General features: G+C 38.8%; 1 long non-coding RNA gene across 1 annotated transcript in view; it reads left to right on the top strand.

The window, feature by feature from the left end:
• Positions 1–280: 280 nt before the first annotated feature.
• LOC141749012 (uncharacterized) overlaps positions 281–21,445 on the top strand; it is a 45,357-nt gene continuing 24,192 nt past the window's right edge. Inside the window, exons 1-2 of the long non-coding RNA XR_012589195.1 lie at positions 281–667; positions 1,695–1,763. This is a non-coding gene — a long non-coding RNA (uncharacterized LOC141749012). The remainder of the gene's footprint in view (positions 668–1,694; positions 1,764–21,445) is intronic.

Genomic DNA, 21,445 nt, shown 5'->3' with positions numbered 1-21,445 from the left:
TCTAACCAACTTTCACTTCAATTCACGGTATTGAGGAAAAAATACTTCAGGCAATTTAGACAGTATAAATTTTTTTCCTAGAATGTTGTACGGTCATAGGAATGCCAAGAATCTGTTGAACTTAAATAAATGCAATCACGTATTAAACTTTTTTTCCGGTAATTTCAGGAGACAGCTTTATAATGTTTTGCTCTCCTTATTCTTTTATTTTTATACAAGTAATGAGAACTGTGGATGCTGAGGTACTACAGCAGCAGGGGTCTAGAGGAAAACACAGGAATAGGCTCATTTAGATATCAAACGATTGTTCAAGTTTTTAACCTTTGTCATATTTTCCCTTCAATTACAGGTCTACGCACTGTCGTCTACATCTTTGTAATTGTATTGTGGAGGCGATCCTAAAAAGCAGTCCTTTATGGCAAAACAGCATGATAAATTAGAAATTACTGAGCTCGGCATATGCCAAAATGGCTATCTCTCTAGCATTAGGAAAGCTCTGAGAGAGGAGTTGTGTTCATGTTCTGCAGGTTTCTAAATATCAGAAATTAATTTGTTCCAAACTTTAGTAGGACAAAAGTATTGGAAGAGTGCTTCAGTTGGAAAATGGAGAATTTGGTTAGTTAGTGTCCTGTTGACCAGGGTTCTCGTGTGGACTTCTGTTGCACAGGTAGGTGGCTTAAGCATCCTACCTACTGGCTGATGGAGTCTGAGCCTGGCTTTCTGCCGTTCTGCTAGGATGTGGCACTCTGTAAATAGCAACTCAGTCAGTAATTTAGCCTTGGCTTCCCATATCCAAGGTGATTGCAATGGCTCCCTGGTTTATGTAGTTAGACCTATTTTTGAATATTGGTTGTTTATGCAAAGGGAAACATTCCGGTAGAAACCATTATGCAAGTCTCAACGAAAAGAATCTGAATCCAGCAAAAGAGGGACTTGAAGCTCTTGCTCACGTTTAGACAAAATCTCTACTAGACTTTGCTGAAATTAATATTGCCATGAAAATGTCTGGGCTGGATCTGGGAATTTCCTTTCAGAACTCATAGACTATGCAAAAATTCTTGGTCAACTTTACTAGTCAGAACAAAACACAATGTCAAATGACTAGTAGAAATAGAGCAGTGTTTTATATTGCTTGCATTTAATGCTTTGTTTATGAGATATTGTCAACTAAACAGATCAACATATTTGAAAACTGCTAACCTGAAAATGTTGATTTGCCTGGGAAGGGAGGCTGTAAACTTCAGAAGTCACTAGTTCTGGAAACAAAGATTTTAATCCTTGTATTGCTGGATATTTTTTCTCATCTGTATACTGAGGGAAATGGTAATTTTCAGAAGAAATTCACAATTTAAAACTGGAAATGATAATGTTTCTATTTAAACACTTAACAATTTGACATTTAACAATATTCTAAATTGTACTTAAATTAGTATAGTTATATCCATAAACGCTAAGCTAATATTGCTTGGTTATAGAAAGCTGATGAATACAATCAATCCACTCAGTGGAAAATGCAAAGGAAAAATGCTCTACTAGTTTAGGTGACTTTCAAGTATTTTCACTAGTCCTTTTAAGTGTGATATCTCTTTCTGTACATGTGTATAAAATGTGATTCTTTTTTCTTATATGCAATTTGGTTTTGGTAAAGGCCGTTTTCCCACTCATCTCATTTTTGAATCATCTTTGTTTTCTAGAACTTTCTAAGAATCAGCTGATTTTTAGACAGTTGCTGTTCACCATCACATGGCAAAAATGTTTAAAAGGTACGGACAGAAAGTGGAACACAAACCACTGGATTTTGTTGCACTGTTCAGAAAGCCTTACTGCAGTTTTGGTCTCATGTGTAGCACAACAAGACGAAAACACTTAGTAATATCTTTTTTAGATCTTTTCACACAATCTTGTACACATGATGCGGGAGTGAGTGTGGTGAATACACAGCCATCCTTGTTTGCACAATGAAGCTTTTTATGTTGTTGTACAATTTATAGTTCTGCTGATCCAGTTCATTGCAGCTTTTTCGCCTCACCAAATATTTGGGTTCAAATGTTCACTCTGATGTCAAGGTCTGATTATTTTTACCTCTCCCTTTCTCTTAATTTTATTGATTTTTCTAAGCCAAGCATTCCATAAATTAGTTATAGTAAGAAGGCTTATTGTGGAATGTGATATAATTGGCAACTGATTGTTGATGTAGGAGATTTATATTGGCCTATAGTAATAGTTTTTTATAATTGGAAACATATGTGATTTCTAGTGTCTAGACTTGGGAACTTTCCCAGGAAGGAGTTCCAGGTGGTTATCTAAGCATAATAGGCCAAATGGCTACCACTTGAAGGCTGCAGACATGGGAAATAGTAAATGTTGCTGGCAAATGTAATTATTTCATAAATTTAAGTTCAGAAATTGCAACATATCCATTTACATCTAATGGTTTGACCAGCTGATTTGTTTTACAGGTTCATGTAGAATCAATGTTTAAAACTTGAAATTTGCTTTCCTTTGATTGCTCCCTAAACTGAAAAAATGTAAAATACAGACATAGAACCATAGAATCATTTAGGTTGGAAAAGACCCTTGGGATCATCGAGTCCAACCCCACTCTACGAAGTTCTCCCTTACACCATATCCCCTAAAACCACATCTAAACGACTCTTAAACACATGAGAAGTTCTTGATATGCCTGGGTGTCAAAAAGCTTTTAACTATATCATATGCCTAATTTAGTTGCGCTAATGTATGAATGCTTACCTTGAAATAGCAAATAGTTAAATTGTCATATTTATTAAATTAATTATGTGAAATTTAGTTTGGTGTAGTTAAGTTACGTGGCACCTTGAGTTTTGTCTTCATTTGCTAATAGGCTAATTTCTGGAAGGACCTCATAAAGGAAACATGTCTGGAAGTTGTACAGCCTACAAAAGCATCTGGTGATTTGATATTGTCCTGATCCTAGTTTGCCTTGAACATGTTCTGCACATTAAAGCATCTCTGGAGAAGGAAAGCACAGTTGGCTATCCCAGCGTGAATACTCTGCAAATATTGTTCTGGGACCTGCATAGCCTGTGACTCACAATGAATATTTTCAGCTCTCGTTCTGACTGTACAATAGGAAATACAAAAGAAAATAAGTAATTTCCTTGGGCCTAACACAGTGTGCCTTGATCATTGTGGCTTACACAGAAGAGCTGCAGTAGGAAATGTGAAAAGTGCTCTCAATTCAGTTTTCATGCACCAGATGGTTGTTTCTTGTTCTTGTTGTATTTTTTTTTTAAATCCTACCTGTTAAGATAGCAAAGAATGACATACGTTATCTAGCTCTGCAGCCAAGTGTGTGGTCCAAATTATTTTCACAGAATGCCTGACAAAGTCTGCTTGCTTGCTTGCCTGCCTCAATCATTTTTCTCGACTAATTAGAAAAGTCTGCCAAGCATTGTTGGGCTAAGGCACTAATTATTCTCAAACAAATGTTTCAATTTTGCACAAGTTAGAAAGTGTCTCTGTTTTAAATGACTACATGCCAAGATGCCAGAGTAGTCAGACCGGTTTCGTTTATCAATATGTCTAGAAGTCTCGGAGGACCAAAGAGGTAAAACCATTTAAAAGGAAACGACGGTCTGCAGTCTTAGGTGCTCTTTTAGGAAATAATGCTGTAATACTTCTTTTTGTAGATGTTAGGTTTTAATGAGAAGTAAAGGGTCTGTTTTCCTTCTGGAAATGTTGTTTCTTGTGATATTCCTGACTGTGTTGGTCCTCAGATTCTCTTGGTTTTGGCACTGAATTAAAGGAAGTTTTGTTATTAGTCACGCAAGACTGGCCTATCTAATACTTTCTCAGGTTTTACAGCCTGCTCATCACCACCCTTATTCGAGCGTTAAAGAAGTTGGTCTCTGATGTCAGCAACACTGGAAAGTCTTTCCTTGTAAAACTTCCAGTTGAATTTGGCAATTGGAAGAAACTTGAATGGTTTAAGGAAGTTTACATCTTATTTACCAAGCAATGGCACTGTACCCAGACCTGAACTCCTCGCTTCCCTACTCAGAATTCGTGAGCTTCCAGAATGTTGTCATCCCACCTCTGATCCTGAAATGTTTAGGTCATACTCATTTGTTTGTGACAGGGGTTCCCAGCCTGACAGTGATAGTGAGATATGTGCCTCTGATCAGCTATATCTTTGCTGATAGGTTATACTTCTTCCATCCGTCTTTCCCACTGTTTGCCCTCATCCCAAAAGTTGCTCTGTAAGAAGCAGATAGACCGCCGTGTTTAGGAGTCTCTTTGGTTTTTGTTGGATCTGCCTATGTATAACCAACAAAAGTCAGGGTTTCCAAGAACTGCCTTCCTCTCTTGAAAGTAGGGCGCTGCACGTTTTCAGAGAAAAATGTTTTTATTATATTTCAAATATGACATGAGAAATTTAATAACTTATTTCACTGGGATAATTGGAGTGGTTTACTTATGAGCCAACTCTAGAGTTTGTTTTGTGGATGCGTGTTAGTTCAAAATTGTTGGACTAATTTTTTTTAAAGTACATATTAAGGGCAAGGGAAAAATGAAAGAATTGAACCCCCAGAATGGCAGCAGAACTTGGAACATTTCGTTACTTGATTAATTTCCAGCAGCCACCTGTGCCAAGGAAGAAAATGTGCCTAAACATTACAGTATTTGTATCTCTATGAACAGTTACTCACACTAGGATAAATGGGCTGGCATAACGTGTATTTGACTAAAGGTTTATATGTTTTCTCTTTAACCTCTCCGCTTCCTTCTTTTAGGGGAAAATATGGAACCTGGTGCCTGGATACTTTGTATCATTAATTGCTTGTTGCCCTTATCTGCACCCACTGGCTTAATTGCAATCTGTCTGCATAGTGTGTGGTGTGTGCTTTTTTTCCGTGAATTTTGAAAAATTATTTGTAAAGATGAGATATACTACATGAGAAAATCTACTTAGTCTGAAAAGAGTTAGCTGTGGAGAGTGCTGGCAGAGTCCTGGAAATAGCTGCGTTGCAGGGGTACGTGCAGACAGATGATCTCAAGTGAAGACATTGCAAATAAAACATTCCTGGTTCTCAAGTATGATGTAAGGCAACAAAAGATGAACGAGCTGTGAATCCCAGGGTGTTCCTCAAAGTTCAGTCCACAGTCATCTCCCACGCAGCAAAGAAGGTTTTAAGATAATGGTGTTACATGTTCTTCTGGTTTGTCCTCCTTTTCCTCCTTCTGCATTCAGTGCGTTATTATTTGCTAGATAATCATCCCTGCTGATTTTGAGGTGCTGACTGTTCTCGACGAGGACATGATTCTTACTTGTAATGTCAATTGTCTAGTTTTAACCAGGAAATACACATTACAAGTGGTAGACTTTTGGTAGGCCTTCTTAGCTTTTTTGACATCTGAATGTCTCTGCAGATTCAGCCCTCCTCTGAGGGCTGGAGCAAGAGCAAGGATCTGGGTTTGTTCAAGTTGGTGTCTGCGCTCCCAAACCAGGAAGGACCTGGTGGCATGCTAAGTTCAGCTGCATGTTTTTGTGCTATTTAAACCTTTTTACATGGAAGCTCTTTACTTTTATGGACAACCACAGTTTCTCTAACTGAAAAATATATTTTCCATCCAAGAATCTCCTGTTTTGTGTATCTACCCATGTGAATTCGCAGAAGTGCAATGGGAGTCCAGTGGGAGTAGCATTCCATTGTAGCTACATGAGTGTTACATTGTTTTAAACCAAGCAAATTTTACAATATAAAACCTATTGTTCTTCTTTCTCATGATTCGTTGCTACAATTATACTTAATTCAGTAATGTCTTAATTGTACTTAATTTTTTAATTTCCTCTTTTTGGAAGAATTCCTTTGGAATTATTATCTGATTTTATTTTTTTTTCCATGTAAAAATTTAAAACATCTACAGTTGAAATAATTTGGAGGAGGTTTCCAAGTTTGTGATTTTTTTTCTTCAAATGAAGGTTGTTGAATTGCGCTCTCGGCAGCTTCATAGTTTCCCCCGTTTGCACTGATTATGTCACCATAAACAAATTCCAACTGTGAACTGATTTAATATGGCTCATAATTTATACCTGTGGTTGTTTGTTTTTTTTCCTTAGTGCAGACTAAAGGATGTCCAGATTGAAAGTAAGGGGCTGGGCCCTTGGTTTGTTTTATATTGAGCAGGAAATGTATCAGCACTGTCGAAGAAACCAGTAAATTGTCCTTTCCATGGTGCTTGGGAGGGCGATGAAGTATCCTCTCAAGTGTCTCACTCTTCAGTTGTTTCTCAGTGCATCAGTAAAGTCTGTGTATTGCATAAAGCAATTTCCACACGAGAAGAGCATTCTTTTACATAGGTTAGCCATAAACTCACCCTAAGGAGCATGGAGTACAATGAATGTGAGATTTAAGTTGTCAGGTACATGATTGCGCATAATACTAATCTAATCACACTCCTCGTGATGGAAGAAAGGGGAGACACAGAGGAGATTCACTGTTCCAGACAGAGACACTAGCATTGTACAAGCAGCAGGAATAATTCTTTCTGTTCTCTGGTATACTGGTGTGGCTGCTGCTGTGCTTGGCAGAAGGCATTCAACCTAAAAGGTTGTAAAGTTTATAGCTCTTCACACTGTGTCACTATGTTGTGTAACCCAGTAGGGCACAGCTATGAAAAGTGATTTCTTGAAAATCTTGTCAATATATTTTGTCATTTCATGATTGATCGAACTGCAAACATAAGCTGAGTGTTTTAAGACAACGCTTCTGTCTTACGAAATTATAGTGTGGAAATTAAATTTATTGCTTGCTATAGGTGCTTTGTTCTACTCCAGCAATGGTCCTTCCTTTTTTTTTCTCTAGTAGGAATGCCTCAGTGCCCCAGCCTGACAAAAAAGAGTCAGTCTGATGCACAGGGTTTCAGCTGAAAATGGATTTGGTTGCAATATGTAATTGAGCAGTGGAGTGAGAGAGTTTTTAAATTATGGAGTTGATTTTAAAAGTTGACACTGGCATTAAATGTTCTATATTTGGAGCTCCTGCTTTCGTTGCTAAAATGGACATTTATAGATAGAAAATAGTGATCTGAATTCCCCTTGTGGGTTTGGCAGATAGGTTTGAAAGTTGTTTCATTTTTGTGTGTAATTTTCTTGTGGCAAGAATGTGTGCAGGGGGTGGTGGAGAGGTCAATTTTTCTATGTTTGTAGGTGCTGACAAGTTTTCTGAGATTTATTTTTAATTTAGCTTGTTTAAAAATTGCATGGCAGTGTTTTTTAAGATGCGCTGTTGCCAAAGATTTACATGTTAACTTGTATGTGCATGCCCCTGCTTTTGTGGCAGAACTTGGCTTTATTGATGTGAAGTGTGTTGCAGTTAGACAATAGCTAGTTAAATCACCACCGTATTTTATAAAGTCATGCATCCCGTGGGTTTTATATGTCATAAGAGCCAGCTTTACACTTTTACTGATTAATCCAGTTAGTAAGGTAACTACGTTTTGGATTTATTTACTTTTTTAAAATGTGAATTTGATATTTAAGAATAGTTTAAAATTTTGTGGGTTTCAGGTATTTGAAAAAGAGCTGCTTTCAAGGTGGGCACAATGATTGTGAAAGTTCTGGTTATTTCCAAATAAGATCAAATTTACATGGTTTAAAACAAATTGCAAAATCGATTCATTTAAATCTGAGCTAAAGAGGTAACCTGTTAAGCTGTGATTAGTTCCCGTGCCTTCAGGCCACGTGGACTATAACCAGCGTGGCTTTATTTGCCATGCAGGTCCTCGGGGAGGGTGAGCGAAGGAGCAGGATCGGAGCCTCCCCTCGCTCTGGCTGCTCGTTTCTCAGCCACTGTTTGGGGGTATCGGTGCCTTTTGTTGTGTGGAGTGGCAACTTTTTTCAAGCATAATAAAGGAAGTAGCTGCAGTGATATGTCACCAGCCAGATCTTCTCTCAGCTGTGTTGCTTTGACACTGAAATGATATAAAGATTGGCGTCAGGGAGAGGCAATGCCTGTGCACTCCCTTACTCCACATGGCAATTTCAAGAGGACTGTGGGCTGAGCATTGCAACTTCAACATCTGTCATGCAAATGCCCTCTTCTAATGAAATTCAGTTAGATGTTTGTCTGATGTAAAATGACTTGTGATGTGGAGCAATTAACGTTTCTGTAGGTATAATTATCTATAGCAGTCTGCACTTAAGTAGCGCAGGCTTTAGCCTCAAATCTTTGCTTGCACCTTTCCTTTCTGAACTAGCACCTCTTCATCCAGGATTAGAAGTATCACTTGACCGTGAATTGATCTAAACCAAAAACTTAGATTAAGAGCAGTGCCAGTAGTAGTAAATGGTTACACTGCAGGAATCATAGCCAGTTAAAAATGGGAATTTCTGAAAGGGGGGCCACAGTCTTAATCAGTGCTGGAAAAACTGCAGCCCTGATCTCCACAGGGAAGGAGGAGGGGGAAACATTGATTCAGAAAACATGTGCTGCACTCCACTGTATAAATCTGGATTTCAAAAATAAACTTTTTTAGCATGCTTGAAAGTTGTTGCTGACTACTGCCAACTAGAAAATTTAATAAAGAGTTTAACTTTGTGCAGCCCAAGCCAGCTCTGCAAACACATGCTTTCCCGCTGAGATCAGAATGAATATCTAGCGCAGTGTGCAAGAGCCAGACTGTACAAGCAAGCCTGTCTACATGCATCCCTCATCCGACTTCAGTTATTGTTATGATGGGCACAGTTCCACGGCTGTAATCATTGTAGAGAGTGTGTGTCCAAAGCTCTGCTCCAAACTCTATCGTGCTGCTTACATTTTCAATTATTTTAGCAAGGCCTTTCTATCTGCAAGCTTAGTCAGTTTGGTAAATGGACGCATTTACCTTCTCAATTATAAATCTTTTTATAGAAGATGTCTTGTGCTCTCTTTACATATCTTCTAGTGTAGGATTTTATATTTCTTGGAATTTAGCCCCTAGCCATTTTTGAAACAGTCTCTTAATAAAAAGAGAGCAAATTAATAGATTGTGTAAAAAAAATCACATAATTTTCATTACTTCTTTTTGAGAAGCTTTTTCAAATCTAAATTTAGACGGTTGAGTCAGTATAGATGGGGTAGATGGGGAAGGGAGTTGAAAACATATTTATGTTTTCAGTCAGGAATCCAGCTTTTGTCAAGTGATGTGTGGTGATGAGAGAGGACTGAGTTTGCGAGAGCAGCACATCAGGCTGTGTGTCAGAGTTTGTGTTTTCAGCCTAGACCTTTGTTCTTCTCCCCGAAGGGGCTCGGAGTACAGAGAAATGAGTTTGCTGGGCTTGTTTTGGGAGGAGTGAGACTTACGTAACGCTGAGCAGCACTAACGCAGAGACCTGTTGAGCCGTGTCCAAATCTGTTTAGCCAGTTACACTGGGATTGGAGGAAGTCCATAAATAAAGGAAGGAACCATTTATACCACAGCCTTGTGAGCAGACATTTCATAAAAGACCATCTCCGGCTATATTCCTTCAAATAAACAGCCCTTTCCAAAGTGGCAAACAGGAAGAATATATTCTGTTTGTCGAAAGCTAAACAGACTAAAATGTTGCCAACCTGTCAAGAATGGTTGAGGGAAAAGAAAGCTTATTCCCCAGATTTTGGTATAATGGGACTAGAGGCCTCAGGGAATAGCAAGGAGGAGAGTTCTTCTGGCTTTGAAAAACTAAGTGAGAAAGAATACCTTAAAATAGAGAGGCTATCAGTGATGGCATAGGACGGGAAGAAAGACCCATAAAATAGCATGCTTTGCAACTTAGGATAGCTCTGCCAAGTCTTTGAATTGTCCAAACTGGAATGGATGGGATTATGATTTTTCTTCTATTATTATTATTTACTTATCAAGGTTAAAAAAAAACAAAACACAAGAACAACCTTCACAAAAGGGCAAACCATTCCTGTTTTGCTTTGTGATCCCAGTGCCCTCTTGTCCAGTGTGAAGGCAAGAGTCCAAGAGGCAAGACCATACACAGATATTACTTGGGAAGAATATGTGCTGACAATTATTGTGTGAAGCGATTATTTTTTTTCTGCTGCTAAAAGAACCACTTCAGGCAATACTTTTGTCTAGAGACATTCTTAGCTTCTCTGCTGTTGCTTATGGGCATTGTTCATCTCAGCACCCAGAACAAGTTCTCGTTGCTTGCCCCTCTGAATACAGGCCCCAGGGCTACCTGTTCAGCGTATTGATGCATTTCTGGCTTGATTGTAAAAATCACAGGTTTGATTACCTCACACAAGCTCTACAACAAAGAACTGACTGCCTGTTCCAAGTCGTGCTATAGCTGGCCTTTATTGTGAGCCTGTAGTGTTTTATTTCTCTGGCATTTGGTCTCTGTGTTCACCATTCTGACTAATGCAGAACAAATCTGGAGTCCCACTTTCATGTTGCTCTCCTGATCATATTTGTTATTCTAAAATAAATGCCCTTGTGGCAGTGGTTTAGTTAGCAAAGCAAATAATGTCTTTTCAAATGATTGAAAAACTTATCTTTTATGTCTGAAAAACTTATCCTCTTTTATGTCTGATGACATGGCAACATTAATAAATATATAATTGCTTTGGGTAAAGCTTTCCAGCAGTGTTGCCTTTCTTGCTCTTTAATATGCAACATGATGCGATGTGTTTGAATTAAATTCTCGTAAACATTTGCACCTGTCACAAGAACCACCATTTGTTGTCACAACAATCAGGGTAGTTGAAGAAGCACTGAAGGAAATGCCTTCACAGAACTGGTGTAGTGGCTAAGCTTGCACTGCAATTGCTCACCCCCTGCGTAAACTGAATAATTCAGGCTTTTCTATACACATTTCTAGTACAAATTTCCTTCGGCAAAAAGCAATAGTAGAATAAAAAAATAACTAAATCCTTTTGGGAAAGGAACATGGATAAACATTAAAAGTGTTTTTTTTTCTTGAATTAAGTTTTGCGATGGATGGTAATTATCTTTGAGTAAATCAGGTGTAGCACATGGTAATGGCAAGAAGACCTACAATATAAACAAGTAGCAGATGGGTAAGGGTAGTCTAGAGTAGCTCAGGAGAAAAATTAACTGTCCATCCTTATCCAAAATACAAGAAAATTAAACATTCTCGTGTAGCATTTGCCTGGAAGCATTTTGGATGATCGATACAATTTGAATGAGCATCTTTGATTTTAAGTTTTGCTGAATACTGTTGTGCTCCCAGATAGAGCATTGCAATGCTAAGCTCCTTGACTCCTGCTTTGACCAGTGTAGACTTCTTTTTTACATCCTTTTCCAGTTATTCCCTGTTTACAGGGGAGAGATAAACAGTTTCTCTTAATTTTCCTGTGGAGCCTCACCCTTATACAGGAACTAATACTGTAGATCCATAGATAAAATTCTGCAAGCAAACGCTTTCTCTGCTGTCATGGGATTAGAGAGATGTGGGTGAAAGATTAGGCTCCCCTGAGAAACTGAGTAGTTTTGCTTCTTGGAGACTTCAGCTGAAGTGTTATGTGAACATTGCTGTTTGTGGTTTCACTCCTTTTGTTTGGTTTATTTTGGTTTACAGTCATGATGAAAAAATGACATGAAAATAAAAATGAAACAAGCACTAACCAGAGCCAATTGGTCTGCGCACATTTGTGTGTGAGAGAGAGTCTTGAGGTTTGGTTTTATTGTGTCAATCTGAAGCATGAATCTGGTTCAAGGAAACGGTTGGCAATTCCTGTTCTGCTAACAACTAGGCAATTGCATTAAAGTAACACTAGAAGACTTGAGAAACCAAGAAAAGCAACGAAACTCTAATGTAAGGACTGCTCAGCATTCAGAGAGAGTTTGCAGATGCCGTGGCTTTGCTGCTTATTCCTGGATCTCCAACGGCGTGTTGCTGAAAAGAAATGCTGTGAAAAGGTGTTTTTGGATATGAACTAGACCATTTTGAAATGCCCATTTTGTAAAAGTTTGTAGGTGAAAGCAAGAAACCTAATAGCTGAAGTTTCAATGAATTGCCCCATTTGGCAATTATTCCCAACAGAAACCAACACCCTGGGAATTTTGCTTGGCACAGGCCGCTAAAATTTTTACATGACCTGACTTTAGCTATGCAAAACCTACCTAGGAAAAAGTGCTTTTAATACCTTGGCTATTGCTTGTAGGGTTTTAGGATATTGTGGTGGAGGGAGTCTGGCTTGGATTTTTAACTGCTCTTCTGTTTTCATATAACCCCCGGTTGTTTTGTCCTAGAAATGTGAAATCCCAGAGTCATCTCTCTTAACTGAGATGTTAAATTTAGGATCATAGGTGTCCTAGATTCTCAATATAGTCAATGTGAGATAAGCATCTCCGAAGGGTAATTTGACCCCTGCGTGAGCTGAACTTGCCCTGAAGCTAACTTTTGCCGGTATGGTTGTGAGAAGTGCTCATGACTACCTCGCGATGTGCATGCCTAATTTATGTAGCTATGTTTAAGACTGTACATGTATGTCTTAGCTTTACTTCTTTAATCAAAAAACCTTGTGGTATTTTGATATATAAAAACTTGTCTTAAAACGTCTGAAAAAGTGTGCAGAGAACGAAGCCAGCTAAAATTCTGACTTCAGCCACTAAACTAAGGCAGGGAGGGGCAGGATAAAGGAAATCAGCAATAGATATTATGCAACATGTAAGTCTGGGAAGTGCGCAAAGCTCAGATATGGGGAGAGACACCATAAATCCTCCAGTTTTGCAGAGAATATGGGTCAGAGAACTTGCTGTCTAATGTCTGAGGTCAGAAGAAACTGGGGAGAAGGAGAAAGATGTGGTGCTGTCAGCGTAGGTGAAGGGATGATAGAAAATATAGAGCTGTGCTGAGGACTAAAGACATAACAGAAATACTCTGCCAGTTGATTAGGGGGAATTGGGGCATGCTATAAAATGCATTAAGGGTTATAAATGATGTTCTTAATGTTTTCCACATTTAGAATAAAACAAATGGTGCAGCCTCATTTTGAACACTTTGTGCAATTCCAGCTGTCCCATCTCAAGAATATGATGGAAGTTGCAGAAGCATAAAAGAAAGTGACATGATCAGAGGGATGTGACAGCTTCCGTGCAAGGGAGGATTCAGTAACCTAGGTCTCCCTAGTTTTGAGAGAAGGTGACTAATAAGGGGGAAGCAAGATATATAAACTACATAAAGTCAGCAGTGACACAAGGAAAGCAAAAAGATAGCAATTATTTATTATTTCTCGCTTGACAAAAAACCAAGTGAAATGATCAGGCAACACATAATTAAATTGTGGAAGCTATTGCTACAGGATGTTGGAGATGCCAAAATACAAATGGTTTCTTAAAATGATTAGATAAACTCATGGAAGAACAGTTCATAAAGAGCCATTAAAGACACTGATATAGGGCCAGCCTCCAGCTCAGGAAGTTTCTAAACTGCAGGTTTGCTGAGAATTGGCAGGGCATACCCTGTGCTTGTCCTGTGCTCATACCCTTTCCTTAAGCACTCATTTTGGCTGTTATTAGAGAGAGGATACCAGGCTAAATGAATCTTTGGTGTAACCCGCTGTATGGCTTTCTTCCTGCTAACCCACGCAATAGAGGTCTGCACTGAGTATCTACACTGTAGACTGGATTCAATTTAGCTCTGAGATTTCTAACTTCTGCATATATTTTTTCTTTCATTTACAGTATTATTTAATCACATGCTTTAGCCCAATTAGATTGGTTTCTAATCTAGTGGTACAAGTATGTCTCCTCTCCTTGTTCCCAGTGTGCTGTCCTGCAACGTGTTCTACGTATCCTATTATGTTGCTGTTGGTTTATGTTATGTGTGTTAATCTGGTCTATGCAAATCGTCTTTTGGTATTTCACCATAGCTGCTTAATAATAATACTGACCTGGGTCAATTGCCTTTCATTATCTAGAAGACTTCTTTTTAGTGTTTGTGCAACCTTGGAAAATTATTAACTAATATGTAGACCCTCATGTATAGGGGGTCTCATTGAGAGCTGTTCCGCAGGCAACTAAGTGAAGTATAATGGAACTGTTACTATCTTTTTGAAGTTATTAGTTGCATCACTCAAAATAGTTTCTGGTCAAGCCCCAGTGCTCTGCCGCCTTTAGATTGGTAATATTTGTAGTCTCCTGCTGAAGTACTGCTGAGAGAGCCAGAACTACGTGGTACGCACAGTGGGAGGCTGTATGCATTCTGTAGCTTTTCCAGGGTTTACCCTAAGAAGATTTTCATACCCGTGTGACAGTCACTAGCAGGCCAAGAAGCTTTGGTTTAACGTTTAGCATCCAAACTGATCTTTCGCCTAAAGTTTGGGTGGTATTTCCTCTGAATGTTATACATTGGGGAATATCTGCCCTTCCCTACGTATGTTTAGTATATATGGGTTAGCAGTTCCGCTGGTGCAAAGTTAATTAGTCCTGCCGATATGCTTTTAACTTTTTATTTCTAATGTGAATCCTTTTGGAGAATTGCTCATACAAACCTGGAGTTATACAGGTGTATTTACTGCATTAGATACATTTAATGGGTTGTTTACAAGCAACTCAAAATGTGCAGAAATTTACATTTCTTTTGATAGGGATGCAGATTCCAATGTCTTGAAAACACAAGAAATAAAATTAAAATATTTAACTTTTTCAAAGGAATAATTAGCTATCCTGACTTCTTGGGAACTCTGTGTCCCCGGAGTCTGCAAAGCATGAAAATCCTTGAGGAATCAAAGTAATAGTCCATCATTGTTTGGCATGAGTGAATCCCATATCGATCTGAAGCTCCCAGAGCACCCAGCTTCCTGGTGTTTGGCCCAAAGGTCTGTAAGGGTCTACAAGCGTAGCACTGTTTGCAGAATTAGGCAATCCCAGAGTTTAAGGCCATGGAAACCCAAGCTTTTGCAGCGCTCGGAGCGGTAGCCTGGCAGGAAATCAGGCACTCTTCCATTGTGTCTGCTTGTCGTGCAGTAGAGATTTCTTGAAATAGATGTTTCCATGACATACTCTTATTTCAACAAATTGGCACCTTCCAACAACAACATGTCCTGTTAGAATTCCCTAACCAGCTCTAATTCAGACATCAAAGAAGGTGAATATATTCTTCATTCTGGGATTATTACCATTTCATTCCCTTCTCCCTTTCCCTCCGTTTCCTCTTCTTTCTAACTTATTTCCTGTGAAAGTAAATGCTGTGAACTGATGCTACAGGAAGGTAATGGCTCTGATGTCTTTTGTGTGCTTCTTTGATCTGTGTTATTACAGAAGAAATTGCAGCGATTGAAGGCATTCAGTTTTTAAAAGGTAACTCAGATGATTACTGAGGCTAATTACTCTTGTTAGCAGTTTCATGAGTGACTGCAGGAGCTGCCTGTACTTGTGTTTATCTCGTCTCCTTTCAGTCTGTTAAGGTGGGGACAGCCACTTGCACAAGCTCACTTTGCAGGACCAAGGTTGTGCTTTAACTGTGGAAATTAGGATTTTCTGCATTTTTTGTTTTGTTTTAGCGTGTGTATTGCCCTCCCCACATCACCTCTGGAAACATGGAAGGGTCTTACCTAGACATTATTTAACACTCATATTTAGCATTTGCTTTTGAAAATCTTGGAATGCTGCCAACCAAAGCAAACACTTCTTGTACAATCTTTTCTGAACATGTAGGAAAACCTCACAAAGTCTTTAAAGCTGCAAAGTGGAAGAAAAATCAGGGACATTTGTAATGTTTGTATAATGCTACAAATATGGTGATACCTGAAAAGCTGAGATACAAAAAAAATCCAAACCGTCTTTTCATTTATCCTATTCTAGAGATAGGTGCTGTGAAAAACACTGAGAGCAGCTGTTGCCCAGAGAACAGAAGTGGGTTACAGCTCAGAGAAGGCTGTTTGCAGGGGACAGAGAACATGAGGTTTGATCAAATGCCAAATTAATTTGTTGCAAGTTAGCTTGTGTAAAAAGACATCATCTGAGACCTCCTAGTGTGTCATTAAAAGGGTAGTATCAGTCATGTCTTACAGACGGGAAAACCGAAGAACAGAAAGATTAAGTGACTTTCCTATGGTGTAAAAACAGGGCACGGACAGAGCTGAGGGAAGAACTGAAGCTTCTGGAATCCCATTTTTTTTCTCTGTTGGACCATGTTGTCTCAATTACAGGGATGAGAAGACTAAGAAAACGAAGCCTGGGGTGCTCTTTGACTCTGACCTCATTGCATGCTATTCCTCTAAGAGAACTACTTCAAGGATTACACCAAAAGAATGTGCTCCTAAAAGCCATTTTGATGAAATCCCAAAACTAGCAGCAGCAAGCAACCCTTTCTCACTTTGCAGCTTGATAACAAGCCTCACCAGTTGACAGTTTATTTTCTTTCCAACAATCAAGTCTTGACTGAAAGAGCACTTGATTCTTGAGTAGGCAATAACAAGCGTAGGCATGGAGTTGCTGCCACTTGTGCTTTCATTTCAACAGAAAAGTAGAAAACCAGATTTGCTGAAAATGAATTGAAATGTTTTCCTTAGCCACCTTCTACGCATACATCCATTTTCTGTTCGGTTCTCTTAAATGGCATGCACAGAAGTTGACAAAGATTCCCACTTAGTTTTTATGTTTCCTTTGGCTTTTCACTTTAGGCTTATGTAACAAGGTAAAAGACTTATCTTTCTTTCCAGCTTTTATAATGAGCTAAAAGTCTTGGCTTTCTGTCCAGCTATGGAGGTGGTGAACCGAGGAGATGAATCTGAAACAAAAGAGTTAAATCTAACAGTGATGTTCACATGAGCTTACTACATACAGTGAACTCATATGAAGAGGGAAGTTGGTGAGCACCACAGAAAAGCCATGCCCTTAGAAAATCTGTTACATCAGGGAATGTATTGCCTTGCTGTAATACCTAGAGGGGAGAAAACATATAGAGTTGATGAACGTATCTGCTTTGAAGGTAAAATAGGACTTCTGTGGAGCATTTGTCCATTCCGATTTCATGGAGTCTTTGCCCGTTCCCAGAGCTAAACTGCAAACAAGACTAATAGATCGCTATGCTTGCCAGTTTGGAGTTCTGGGGACAGGAATTGTCGCTGTTTTGTACTGAACTGTTGGCCTTGATTTGGATCCTGAGGGGTGACCGTACAGAAGTGTTGTGTGTATAAAAGGATTACGGAATTACTACTAAATGTTCCCAAGGGAATGACTACCTACCATGTTTCATAGGTTAATTATTTTCAAAATATTTTGAGGAAATTTCATTCTGGATTAGTTTAAATCACAATGGCTCCATTAATTCCTTAGTATGTTCATTTTCCTCAGATGTTGCTACCATCCCAGATCCCAGAATTTCCATAATGTTTGAGTAGACAGAAAACCTTTAAATCCCATCCTTCATTAGAATAAAACTCTTCTTTTTTTTCTTTCTGTTATCCTGTAGAACAGGTGGTAATACAAGAAAGTGATCTGCCATCCCCACAAATTCTTTGAATTCTGCTTCTAAAGCTCTTCTTTGAATCATATTTTCTAGCATCTCATGGGGGTTTGTGCAAAAAAATCATTCTCTTCAGCATTACACAGACATTGACTGGGAAATCTCTTTATCAGTGGTTTAAATCAAAAGTAATTTTTTTTCCTAGAATCCATTTTAGTCTCCCATACTGATGTTTCTCAGTGTGAAAGAATCTATTTAACTGCCTGCTTTTTGGATGGTTTTTAATGTTGTTTTTAGATTTATACAAGGAGTATTTTGCCAATGAGCCTCTTCATCTTCACCACTAGAATGATTTTTAATGGACATCCAGTAGTTTCATACTAAGTAGTTTCTTTCAGCTTTATTCTCTCTAGGGAGGAATGCACTGAATGGCTGCAAATGTCAGCAGCTGCATTAGCCGAAGTAGTTTAGCTGCTGCCACCTCCTAGATAAATCTTGCCCTTTTTCATTTCTGTGTTTCTTACTGTTTCCCTCAAAGTAAGAGAGCCAAAGAAATTTCCTGTCTGGCATAATACAGATTAGGAACGAAATTAGCAGCTCTTCTAGATGGGCATTTTTCTATTGATTTCAGGGTGAGATCCATTAAAACTGGCAGAAAATTTGGCTCCATTTCCATGGAGTCAACAAAATCAAATAAGAAATATGAGGCTGAGAAAAAGGAAGGAATGTGTGCAGCTGTGTGGACTGCAGTCCGGCTTAGCTATTGGAAAGTGTAATGAGGACCCTGGCTGCCCAGCAGGGAAGGTACATATGGTGCGGGCACTGCCACTCCTCTTGGGTATTACTTGACACGCAGATGAGATTTAACATGAAAGTAAATCAGCCAGGATACTCATCCTTTCCTCCAGAGCATCTCATCATGGGCCTAGTTGGTCATTGAAGATGAATTAGATGAACCTTTGGTATTATTCAGCCAGGCAGTTCCGGTCTTGCCCTCATAAACTGACAAAGTTTGGCATTGCTGCTGCCGCCGCCGACTTACTCATGTTTTGTCTGAAAATGCGTAGAGCCAAGTCTTCTCCCAGGTATAAGCATTGCTGATATTAATTCTTACACTTGTCTTCATTCATATGCATGTAACAGTGATTAAATATAGCAGCTCGATGGTTGGAGAAATTCTCTATGTAGTAAAACGTCCCTGCCAGCATATTTTGCTGGTTAGTTGACCTGTCAGGAAAAGTCCATGACCTTAAATATGCTTGCTTTTTTCATATTATGTGATCAATAAATTCAGAATTCTTGTTGTATAATTCATCGTGTTATACAGAAGTATTGCAGGTTGTTCCTTAGTACATAGCTCTGTATCTGGCTTTCATCCAGGTTCCTCAAAGAAAGGAGAGATTGTGCTTTAGAGTGATAGAATTACATTAAACGTACAGAGCTGCTTGATTAGAACTGAGATCTTGTGTTCAAAGTTCTTGATATTTAACACTGGAGTCAGCATATCCCACAGCTGTGCAGTTATTTCCTGTGCCAGAAATCAGGTTTTTAGGAAAGAGATTGTATGTCTTGAGTCATCAGCGTGGATTAGCCCTCAGAAATGTTATTTAGTGTAATGGGTTATCAAACTTTATGGCTACTTTCAGAATGGGTGCTTTTACAGCTTCCTGATAAAACTGTAATTTGAAATTTTATTTTTTGAACTGTTAAAACACAGTGACCACCTAATTGCCAGGGTGCATATGTTGTTAATGAGAATACTGAAAGGCTTTTCAAAAAAACATTATAACTGTTTTTGAGTTAGTCAAGCATTCAGTCTCACAAGTTTCTTCCAGTTAGAAGGAGAGTTCAATGTTGGAGACAAATGTCTTTTCATGTAATCCTGTTTATTTAAAAAGATGTGCCAAGTACCTTTTCCTTGAGCATAGGAGGATCAAACAACAGGAGATTGTTTTCAGCTGGTACTCAGACTCAAAAGCTCTGTCTAGGATTTTGTCAGTGCCGCATCCCACATTTGCCCAGCCTGCATCTGGATTTTCTTTCTAAAATTCTGCCTGTCTGTGGGGTTTCTGTTGTCCTTTTTGTCACACCCACACACCAGTCAAATAATCTTTTGCATAATTCAAATTCCTGACTGTTCTTTTATATTCTTGTTTTGGCCTGTGACAAGCTGTATGTTAGGATCAAGGCTTTTGATTTTTATTTTTTTTAAATACATATATAAAGAAGTTTGACTCTTGTGTTTTAAAGGAAGTATATTGGTTACAACAGCATCTCCAGTGGTCTGTTCTCTACTGTTATTGCTTTTCTTTAAGAATGACAAAATTTGTTTGATATTATGTGGGCAAGCCCTAAGAAAATAGATCTCTTGTGCAGAAAAGTTCTAGAAGCAGGACACTCCCCATGCCCATGTTTTTGGAAGCGCAAGGAGGATTGCAATGGGAAATGTTTGTTTGGTAATTTTTGAGCTTAGCATCTGTATTCATCATTGTCTGAGAGTGAGTGGGTGTTTCTTAGCTTTGAGAAAACACTCTGCTATTCATCCCATCAGGGTGTGAAATAATAAACACGAAGGGAGAGGCTGTGACTTTAGGTCAAGGTCCAGAAATACTTGTAGCCAGAAAAATGTCTCTGACTGAAGTCTTTCCCTCCTTCAGTCTTGTTCATGGGAGTAGTAATTGATCGCTGACCGGTACCAGCAAGTGCGTCTGGGCTGGGAGGAGAGATGGGGAGCTGAGTCTTGCCCATCTTCTGCAGTGGGGAGTCGCCAGGGGTTGGAGATGTTACTCCCAGGAAGGGGTGGCTTGGCCACAGGTTGGGTGTAAGTCAGGGTAATTTACTGTCATTCCTGTATTCATGCAGATATAGCTTCTATGTATCATCTAGGTCAATTTGCCTTTTGTTAATACCTTTATTGTTAAATAGCATTCCTCTGGTTTGGACTACTTGTAAAGACAGCAGCTCTACTGGATGGGAGAAAGGTGCGTGCAGCACAGAGCAAAACTTAGGCTAGGGCTATCCCCCAAGACACTGTAGAGGACCGGGAATATGTATATGTTGTCTCGAATGCTTATTAATGAGATTAATTTCTTAAACTTTCTCTTTTCATCACTGAGGTTACAAAATAAATGAGCCAGAATTTTAAAAAGGGAGATGCTGATAATCATATGTTGTGTCTGGAAACTAACTAGTCCAGGTTGTGCTTCGTGATTTACAAATCCCAAGCATATTTTAACATAATTTGTCCAAGCAGCATAGTGCTCTTTTATCATGTTCCTTCCGCAGACCATCTTTCCTTCTTATCTAAAGGTCCCCAGATTCTTCCATCTCTCTCTGGGAAACTGTCAGACAGTGATGTAAATCCCCCAGGCAGGACGAGTTTTTCAGTGGCACTCATGACTCTGAAGACAGGATCCCATCTCGCTTCCAGCAACCCTTGGGCAAACTAAAAGGCCACCCATTTGCAGCGCCAGAATTGAAGTTTCAAATTGCTTCTCCTCGGCGCTCTTAAGCAGAAAGAGACAAACGTGGTACAGGGCTGAGTTAGCTGCTTCCATACATACTTATGGATAAGTTACTTTTGGGTTATCAGGTTTGCAATAACCTGAAGCTATTAGGAATGGTTCATGAACATTCAGGCATGCATACATAATTCATGTTAACTGAATACATTTATGTGCATGCCCATAAAACGGAAACAGGTTGCAATTTATTAGTGGAATAAGTGGAATTGCTTCTTTATAGCATGCATTTTATGCTTCTCTCTAATTTAAAGCTAGATCATTAAAATATAAAATTGGCTGATAATTACAATAAATTTTCCTAGAGTGTTTCTACTTTCCATCTTGTACACAATCTTCCTTTGTTTCTCTTTAAAAACATTTATTCTATTTCGGAGTGTACAATATATACCATGAGGATTTCAAATCTATGTGCTTGTGCGTAATAACTCTAAACAAAGGCTTGAGGTAAAATGTCAAGTTTTACCTGAGTTAAATTTATTTTTAAAGGAGATTGAATGAAAGGATCGAATCCACTTCAAAACAGCTGTTGCTC

This window comes from Larus michahellis, chromosome 9 (assembly GCF_964199755.1).
Source record: "Larus michahellis chromosome 9, bLarMic1.1, whole genome shotgun sequence".
Classification (NCBI taxonomy): domain Eukaryota; kingdom Metazoa; phylum Chordata; class Aves; order Charadriiformes; family Laridae; genus Larus; species Larus michahellis.
This window is presented reverse-complemented; position numbering and strand designations above follow the sequence as displayed.